This window comes from Clinocottus analis, unplaced genomic scaffold, assembly GCF_023055335.1.
Source record: "Clinocottus analis isolate CAN_PGR_092001 unplaced genomic scaffold, fCliAna1.0.p SCAF_9, whole genome shotgun sequence".
NCBI classification, from domain to species: Eukaryota; Metazoa; Chordata; class Actinopteri; order Perciformes; family Cottidae; genus Clinocottus; species Clinocottus analis.
In genome coordinates, this window is record NW_027176251.1 from 12,325,297 (window position 1) to 12,334,696 (window position 9,400).

Sequence of the window (9,400 nt, forward strand, 5' to 3'; positions counted from 1 at the left end):
AGTGAAACCCTGAACTGCATTGGCAGCGTAACAGAGCAGCAGACGGGGAGCACGAGGAGTTCAGAGGGCAGATGGGTGAAGGCAAACTCTGGTAAAGATCCAAAGTGTGATGAACCGTAAAATTAAGTAAAGTTTTCATGTTTGACGTGACTGTTTCGTCTAATCCTGACCCTCAAAGTAGGTTTTAGCTGAAAGGGTTAAAGTCATGCAAAAATAGTTCTTAGTGTTCATAGGCTTTTCTCTCATTGTGTATTTTATGCTGAATTGAGGTGCGTATTTAGAGGAATGCAAAAATAACCACAACATCCCCGGTTTGATTTATAAAGAGCACATGAATAAAAATGAAAACAGAGAGAATGAGCGATCGTCAGTGAATTACTTTTTGTTTTAAAAAAAAAGCAAGATGGCAGTGTAACGACGCGTTGCGCACTGCTGGAGCGGTGCGATTGGACACACACTGGGAAGGAGACAGTTTATTGTTCATGTTAATACATTTGACCAGAAAAACAAAAATCTAATCCCTTGATTTTAAGAAGCAGCTATTAGATCAAACGATGCAGCGATACAACAAAAAGACGCCTCCCGCCTCTCGAGGCAGACCTGCCAATCAGTCAGCCAGAGCGGCCCAGGGTCCGATGACTCGGCTCCATAGCAATAGTTTGAAAGTAAGTCAATTTCATATTACTCTATTTTTAATTACATTGTGTATTTTAGTATGTATTTAATATTGCTTTACCCCGTGTGCAAGATTAATAAAGTAACTAAACATATCTAAACATTGTGTAATAGCGATGCTATTGGAGCAGCAATATTTGAGCATGCTTTCTACTGCGTCTTGCTGAAGAGCTGCACTGATTGGCGGAAGACTTATAAATGGTCCATAAATTATTGCATTTTTGTCTTGATGTTGTCTATTTTATGAAACCTTGCCAGGTACATGCTCAGCCTCACGCCTCACAGCGGGCCCTGGTCTACAGTCGCTGTAACCGACACATATCACAGCGCCCCGTCGTCTGACAACACACCAGCGAGACGCGCGGCTGCACTGGATTCCATGTTTCTTCATGACTACGAGCGCTGCAGTTTATTTTCAAGTCAAACCCACATCCGGTTGCCATGAATCTTCACTAGATCAACAAATGTGTATTTGCCCGCAGCTGAACATAGCTCCCTCTCAAATGCACTTGTTTCTCCTGTTTGAGTAATGTTGGATCATAACTATGGCGCTTGGCGGGTTTGTGAAATTATTTTAGTTTTTATTTTTAGTTCAAGTTAAGGAGACAAAACAAAAAGTAGAAGCATTTTCAGAGGGAAACCGTCTTCTGAGATCCCCAGACGGGAATTTAGAAAGTATTGAGAGATGGACGAGCACATTGTTGATTTGCGTTGTTTTCAATGGGACAACTAAATATAGATCGTCACCAGCCTTATCCGGCCACATTATATATTTTGCAAGAGAGAGAAAGTGAAAAAATAATCCATGTCCACAAAATGTAATCCGTAGTTAAGCTTTGGGCGCTTCTCTAACAGAAGCCTGTGTTGCTGTTTTAACTAATCAAGGGTTAAATGTGTCATTCATCCACTCTATAGTTGCTTTTTTAAAAAAGAATTAAGGTGGTTACTGACTTTCCAAATCAATCCAGGGGATTTTCAAAAGGCAAACATCCAATCGCAACAAATCGGCTTCAGCAGACTGTGCTGTGAAACCGTTCTCATTGATATCCAATACACTTGAGGGCCCAGATACTTTGCGCTGGTCCTGTTCAACAACACAGCGACACAAAGCCTGCACATCATCGCAGTGCATTTACTCCAGCACAGACACAAAGAGCAGGCGCTTTTCAAAGGGCCCATTGTGGAGCCCAGTGAAATTATTCAATTAGTGAATTTAGCACCTGATCTGGTTAGCCAGTAGCCCCGAGGACGCTACAGCTGCATGAGAGAGAGAGAGAGAGTGTTGGAGACATAAAAGGAGGAGGGAGTGGGGGGGCTGGACAGACCAGACGGTGTAATATTCATTACACCCCCCTGTTTTATGGCAGCAAAATTACCCAGTATTCATATTGCACACTGTAAAATATAAAGCGCTCTTTGCCGTGAACGATATTATCACAAATTATAGGCGCCCATACATTTTGTACAGCTGATTGTAGTTGTAGTCATTTGGAGGTTACATTCAGCCTGACGTTCACATATGCAACACGACACGGTGTCTTTTTTGAAAGACAGCAGATGTACGTGGACACGTCGTGAAACGCTTTCCAACGTCAAGGGTCCTGCAGATGGTTTTACGTCTCATCACGTGCCTCTCACTTAAAGAAACAGTCAACACTGCAGGGCCGGGCTGGTGCGCAAGCATCTGGCTGTCATGCACGTGTTATTTGCTTTTTTGCGAACCATGATCTTTCCCTGACATCAACCATGTTGTAGTTGCCAATGCACAGATAACTTTGCAGAAAGTGAGAATTTAAAAACAGTGTTGACAAAAAAAACAACGCATAATTGTAAATGCATGTAATCCAAGGTTCTCCAGACTCGTCCAATGTCAACGTTCTTGTCTGCGTCCTCCGAAACCACGTTCCTATATAAATAACTCTGGTTTATGAAAACACCGATTTTGTTCGCAGTTTTAAACATTTAGTTAACATCAAAACTAAGCAAAATGCAAACAAAATGACTTGGTTAGGGTTAGTGATCATGGTTAGTGATCACGCTTCGATTGGGTTTCATTGATCCTTCCATCCACCCCGACGTCCCGCAACACGGCGGCTTCTCCTGAAAGTTATTTCAAGCCTGTTTGTGACACGACAAAAACATCGGGGAGAAAGTAAGTTTCTCTCAAATGCTAATCTGTCTAATGTGTTTATCGGTAAACTGTTAATGGTTACTTTCATTTTTCCGACTGATGTGTGAGTTAAAATTTAAAAATGATAATGTTGAACGCAATTTTGTGTGCCAAGAATTTCAGATTTCAGAGTAATTTTAAACGCTCATAAGTCTCCACCAACTTGAGTCAAAAAGCAAAACTGGTCCATGTCAGTAAAACAGTATTATGAAACCTATTTTTGCCGATTTGATTTTTCCTCTGCTGTCACGATTGTTGGTTTCTTTGTGACAATAAGCAAATGTTTGTTATGAAAGGTCAACGTGAACGATGCTCAATACCAAATTCTGAGCAGAGCTTTGATTTCGGGATTGCCTCCACTTGGCTCTCAACATGGCAGCCGCTGAGGTCGTCAGCTTGCTGCTAACAGCGCAAACAACAGCAACAGTGCTAAAAGAGCTAACGCTGTTTTCTACAAGTGGAACCAGAGAGTCGGTGCTCCGCGTCTGTCACGATGTTGCCGGTCGAGACGTTTAAACGATATGTTTGATGCTATTTTTATATATTGTAGTGAATATTGTAAAAATGGCCTTTAAATCAATGTCCTGGTGACACATTGTGATTATAATACAATTATACTGAAATATTGACGAAAGTTGTTACAAAGTGAACAATTTCAGTCAAATTAAATATATTTTTTCATGTTTTTTAACCTGCAAATCATAAAAATCAGTACTCAGGGGAAGAAAAAAAATGAAACATCAAATTTACTGATAGTTTGAACTTTATTCAACACATCGCCAGCGAATTTCAACACTTCATCAGAAACTCGACACGCAGGTTCAGATTCTGTGTTCACTTCTTGACGTCTTCGTAATTACGCACGGATTACAAACATGGAAACGTGCTCAAAATTAAAGAACCAAAAATATTTACATAAATTATGTTCAGCTGTCAATACGCCTATAAGTCTTGTTTCCTCAACAAAAAAAAAGTGCCATTATTGAATTTAAAAAAACAAAGTCGATCAGGCTCTAAACGGCCTGGCCCTCATTCGCGGCCGGTCTACCTCCAACGCCTCGAGGTTGTTGAGACAGACGGGTATCGTAGATTCAAGGCAAATCAAAAGTGTTGTAACCTCACCAGCCATCTGGATCTTGGAAACTCTGTTTCAGTTTTAGAAAGGACTGCTTTGACCAAAAAAAAAAAGAAATTGAGCCTGATGAAGCCAGATGGCTCACAAGGTTAGAGTTGTTCAACAGCCTTTTAAAGGAGCAGCAGTGGCATCACACTGCTGTATGTGCTGTACAGCAGTTTGTCAAAATGAATCTAATAAACCGCATTACCAAATTGGAGAAAATTGAGTTTTCTTTCTGTATCTGATATGTATGGGAGATTCCTTGATCACTATAATTAGGAGAACTCTAATGAGGCAATTATAGACAACTGATGAAAGCAGTTTGATGAGTTGTACAAACAAAAAAAAGAGTGGAAAAAAAAAAGTTTGAATTGACCCGAGTAATTAAAGGCCATGTAAATACTTGCTTCCAAATCAGCTACATTAAATATTAATCATGCAGGTGCTGGCCAAACATTCCCTCAAAGTTGTAGGCAAACTTTCAGAATAACAAAAAACACAGCAATGTATTAAATCACAAATATATTTTCAGGACAGTTGTTTCGGTTTGAGCATCTTTCTGCACCGTGTCTCTGCACACGTCTCGCAGTGTGCAGAGACACGAGCTCTAATCCACTCAGAAACGCAGCGACTGAGACGAGAGCTTCAGTAAAAACTCTTTAGGCTCGGATCCCCAATTTACACTTGCAGCAGTGCAGCAAATACTCTCCGTGCTCACGGCGGATAGCGAGCCGGTAGCCGACTGTTCGAGATCAGCACGAAGGGCCGATGCTCGACCGGCCCGAACGCGGTGGTTTGCATGAGCCGGCAGTAAGTTTTCACTTTAAATCAATTAACAATCCAATCATTAAAATGGTCATACGAGTGCTTCATGCCACCTACTACTTATGTATTTCATCTCAACTAACACTTTCCTTAAAATATGGAAATCTCTTTGCAGACTCTCAAACACTTGCATATTTATGTAAATGTTGCATTGCTGTTGCATGGACATGTATTTATATATTATTTAAATAATGTTTAGAATGATGCAACGACATAATAGTTTTGGATTTAAGATTTTATGTTCGACTATGTTCACTGTGACGATTACACAACCTTCATAATGTACAGAAATAAATAAAAACCAAAGGCTGGAGCGGTGGGCAAAAAACAGTATGTTAAAAAAATCCCAAAACTGTGTGACAAAAAGTGTCATGTGTATTCAGCATTAAAACGTGGAAGACTGAACATAGTCAATAACTTTCTTCTTTCACCAACTAATCCCTTAAAAGTCCCCAAAACAACAATACTCTGACTTCACTACCTCTGTGGCCTCAATCTGTTCCCACTGAAGACATTAATCATTACAATTCGCTATAGATTAACTTTAAAAAACGCTGGCTAATTTCCCAAATCGGCTGGTCATTATAGTTTCTATGATGTTCCTTAAACTTGAGGAACAAGCTCACTTGTCGGGGACTAGTTTCAGCCACAGAATTATACACAATGTGAGGTCCTGTGTGTGTGTGTGTGTGTGTGTGTGTGTGTGTGTGTGTGTGTGTGTGTGTGCGCGTGTCCTTTGTGCAACAGTGTGGCTCACTTATTTAGTTTTCTCAGTTTTTAAACAACGATAGAGCTCAATGAAAAAAGTATTAAGTATCAGATTTTGGAACTAAATTAATTGTTGGCATTGGTCTTTTATGGGATTTGACGAGAATACAGCATTGAATAAAACCACCATTATCTTAATAATCAGTCTTCTTACAACCTTTCCTTACTTATTGCACCCCCTAAAAACATCCAGTGTTCTGGGATCAGCTGGTTTTCTTGTTTCCAGATATTGTACAATATCATTATTTTAAACTAATTTGTTTGTGTTGAGAAAAGGCTGAAATATACTCACTGAACAAACAGCTTTTTCTAGTTCTAACAAACTCATTTAAAAGAAATGACTCCACGAAGCAAATGTTTTTGACACCCTCGAAACATCTTGGTCACATTTAACCAACACTGAAACTCCTTCCATAGGCCAGACGAGGACGCAGCACAGCCTCCTCTTTTCCTTCCTCCTCCTGCTTCTTCCTCCTCCCCCCGATGGCCGTGATGACACAGTCACCTGACGCCGATGACGTCGGAGCGCTCCGGACGCACGGCCGGTTCAGACCGGTGTCTGTGTGGGCTCGCCGTGCCAGCTCCACGCAGCAGGAGTGTGGCCGAGGAGAAAGGAGGCGGCCCGGGGGCAGACTCTGTGTCAGCTGATAGTGCAGAGGGTGGGCAGGGCCGGGGGGAGGGTGGCATGCCTGGGCGCGAAAAGGCTCGCCAAGACCCACACTCTTTTGGCATTTTGGCAAGGGCAAGCGGCAAAATGAAATGATCCAATTTAAGCTGGTTTAGGAGTGCCGGAGAATATTCAAATATTTATTTTTGCAGGGCATTCGTGGAGGCTGCGCTTGCTCCGCAGATCAGCAAGTTTTCCCCCCCCCCCGTGTGCAGCGACGGCGGCGCCATCTTGATAGATAGCCTGTTGGCCTCCAGTGGTGGAAAATGGATCTGACGCTGGATCCCGCTGCTCCGCCGTCTCCTCTGCCCTCCTTCTGCTTACCTCCTCTTCATGTAATCGCACCCGACCTCTGCTCTTTATGTGGCGTCTTCTGGCTCTTTATTTCACTCCAGTATTCCTCTCAATTCTCTCATGTGGACCAAACTTCAAATCTAATTGAAATCCTCACAAGACCAAACTCCTCATCGAGCTGAGCACTAAAAAAATATGTTGTTTTTGATTCGACTTTTATAGTCGCATAGTACTTTGTGGTATGCGTGTGATTCATCAACGACTGATAATAAAGCCTTTGCTAAATTGCCTCCCGTAAGTAACAAAAAATAATGTCCGGCGCCCATCTATATTTTCTCTCTGAGACTGACATTGACGGCAGGATCTTTCAAATGATTGCTTTTTAATGCCATTATCGTTATTATGGTTATTATTACTGCTAATGAGGGAAATACAGCCCTGGTTTTCCTCAGCATGAATTTCACCATGGAAATAAATGAGTAAAAAAGCCTTTATTGAATTACACTAAAAGCAATCTCAAATAAATGGGCCCTGAATCTGCCTCCACGAGACGACTCTTGCTATGGTGTAATTTCATTGTGCGGGGAACGAGAGCAGCCGGGCCAAAGACAGACAGACCTCTGCTCGGAGGCTTCGGTATCGTCTTTTTATTTTTTAAAAATCTTGTTTTCTGCGTCATCCAACAAAGACGCTCAGCTGGAGCTGCTGATAAGATAGTCGCCTGATATTTATGTTCATAAATAGAACAATTACGCAGTTTTCATAACTGCAACTCTGACGCACTTCTCACAACATCTGCTAGATGAACTACAATTAGACTTTCAACATTTATTTTTTTTTAAAGCGCAGTTTTTTGCATGGAAAACAAACAAAACCAAAAAAAAGGGGGATTTCTCCCAAAGCTAAATCTGGATCATTGCTCCTTCTTCAAACCGGTTTTATCAACAAGTTACATCAGAAGTGACTTTATGTTCCATACAGCTAAAGTCTCCTGGGATGTTTATTGTGAACGTGTCAATAGACTTTGTTGTTGTTTTAGAGGTCATGACCTCTGCCACATAAACCCTCTATTGTGTGCCGGAGCAGACCGGGTCGAAAATAACACGACTGTTGAACTGACATATCGGACTGATAATCATTGGGTTTTTTTAAGGGAGGTCTCAGGACCAGAGAAAGGAATACTTTATTTACTTTGGATTACATTGAGTACTAAAAGTTAAAACTGCCAATGCAGTAAAAAATACTTTTAACTTCAGCAAACTTTAACTTTTCTATTAGAAATAAGTGCATTTCAGTTTTCTCTCTCTCTCTGATTTTCAAATAAATTCTTGAAGCAGATTTTTTTGGGATTATTAATCTTCAACAGACAGAAGAGTACTTCCATTGTGTGCTACATTATACTTATACTTACTTCTACATCATTTCAGAGAGAAATACTACAATTTCACCTTCTCTTTCATTATTTGACAATCATAGTTGCTGAATACACATCAAACGTGATAATTTTACACAATTTAATGCATTTTAATTAATAAACCTGTGTTTCGAAACCTTTTTGGATCATGACTAAATAAAATAAATACAGTGTACAGATGTCTATTACGTTATATCAGTTCCACCAAAGAGACATTTCCAGACAGTTTCCTTTTTAACTACTGTCTTAGTCGAAGAATTATGAGGAGGAGACGCGTTGGTGGATGTATGTTAGAGATCTATCTGTCACTCAATGAAACTTCGTTTGTTTTGAAGAAGAAAAAAAGTGGCAAAAATGAACAATCATTGTTTTCTGCCGACATATTTGTTGGAACCAGTTGGAACCAGATTTAGCTCATATGACCTTTAGCAACACCTAGTGGCGATTGTAAATAGCCGCCCTGGACAGGAAGTGAACTATTGTAAATATACGCAGTAACAGGAAGTGATGTGCAGGAAGCCCCGTTTGCCCATGAGCTCTCAGAGTGGGAATCTCACTTTACATCCTCGCAATCCTGGCCTTAAAGTCCACAAAATCGTCTTCGACCGTAAGTCATCCATTAGTTACAGTTATATTAACATGTTTTGCTTAATATGTCTTCAGTATTGTTGATTATGTTTAGTTACGGTCAACTACGTATGGATGTATTATTGTTTAGTACTTACAACAAAGGCATGTGTGTTGTGCTCTTTCACTTTAACAAATTACATATTTTGCTCCATTAAATTAAAAACCTGCCTGCTCCTGGGAGAATACGGTGCTCGAGGATATGTTTCTTACAACAACCTCTAGCGAAGACGGTACAATATTGATGAATCGGTATTGATCTATTGATGTCACATGTAATAACAACACAGTATGAGGCTATTTGTCCTGCAGAATAAATACTTTTACTTTTAATACTTAAAGTGCATTATGCATAGTTAATACGTGCTGAATGTTATCGCAGTAAGCTAACCAATAAGCTGTGCTACTTTTTAAATAATAAAGGGGTTAGTTCATGTTCCTTTGGTGTGGGACAGTCTATGATACCACCAAAAATAAAGGTTTACATACTCCTTAAAAGTGAGGTTTCACAATAAAACATTTCAATATAAACAAACACCAGATACATTTTGCAAGCAATTTTACAACCTCAACTTTCTGCCACTACACGTACAAAGACATGAGAGCTCTTCCTGTATAAACAGTCAACACACACATGTTGCGCGCGCACACACACACAAACACACACAAACCCTGAAACGGACTGATGGAGTCATGCTCCACCATCACAGAGATTCAGTCAAAACCAAATCAGCAGACAAACAGTTACAGCAGGAAAGTCACATCCACTCTCAACGTGAAGTCGAGGCGATTAATTGAAATTATCTGGTGGAAACAGAGAAACAGACAGAGGTCACAACGGCG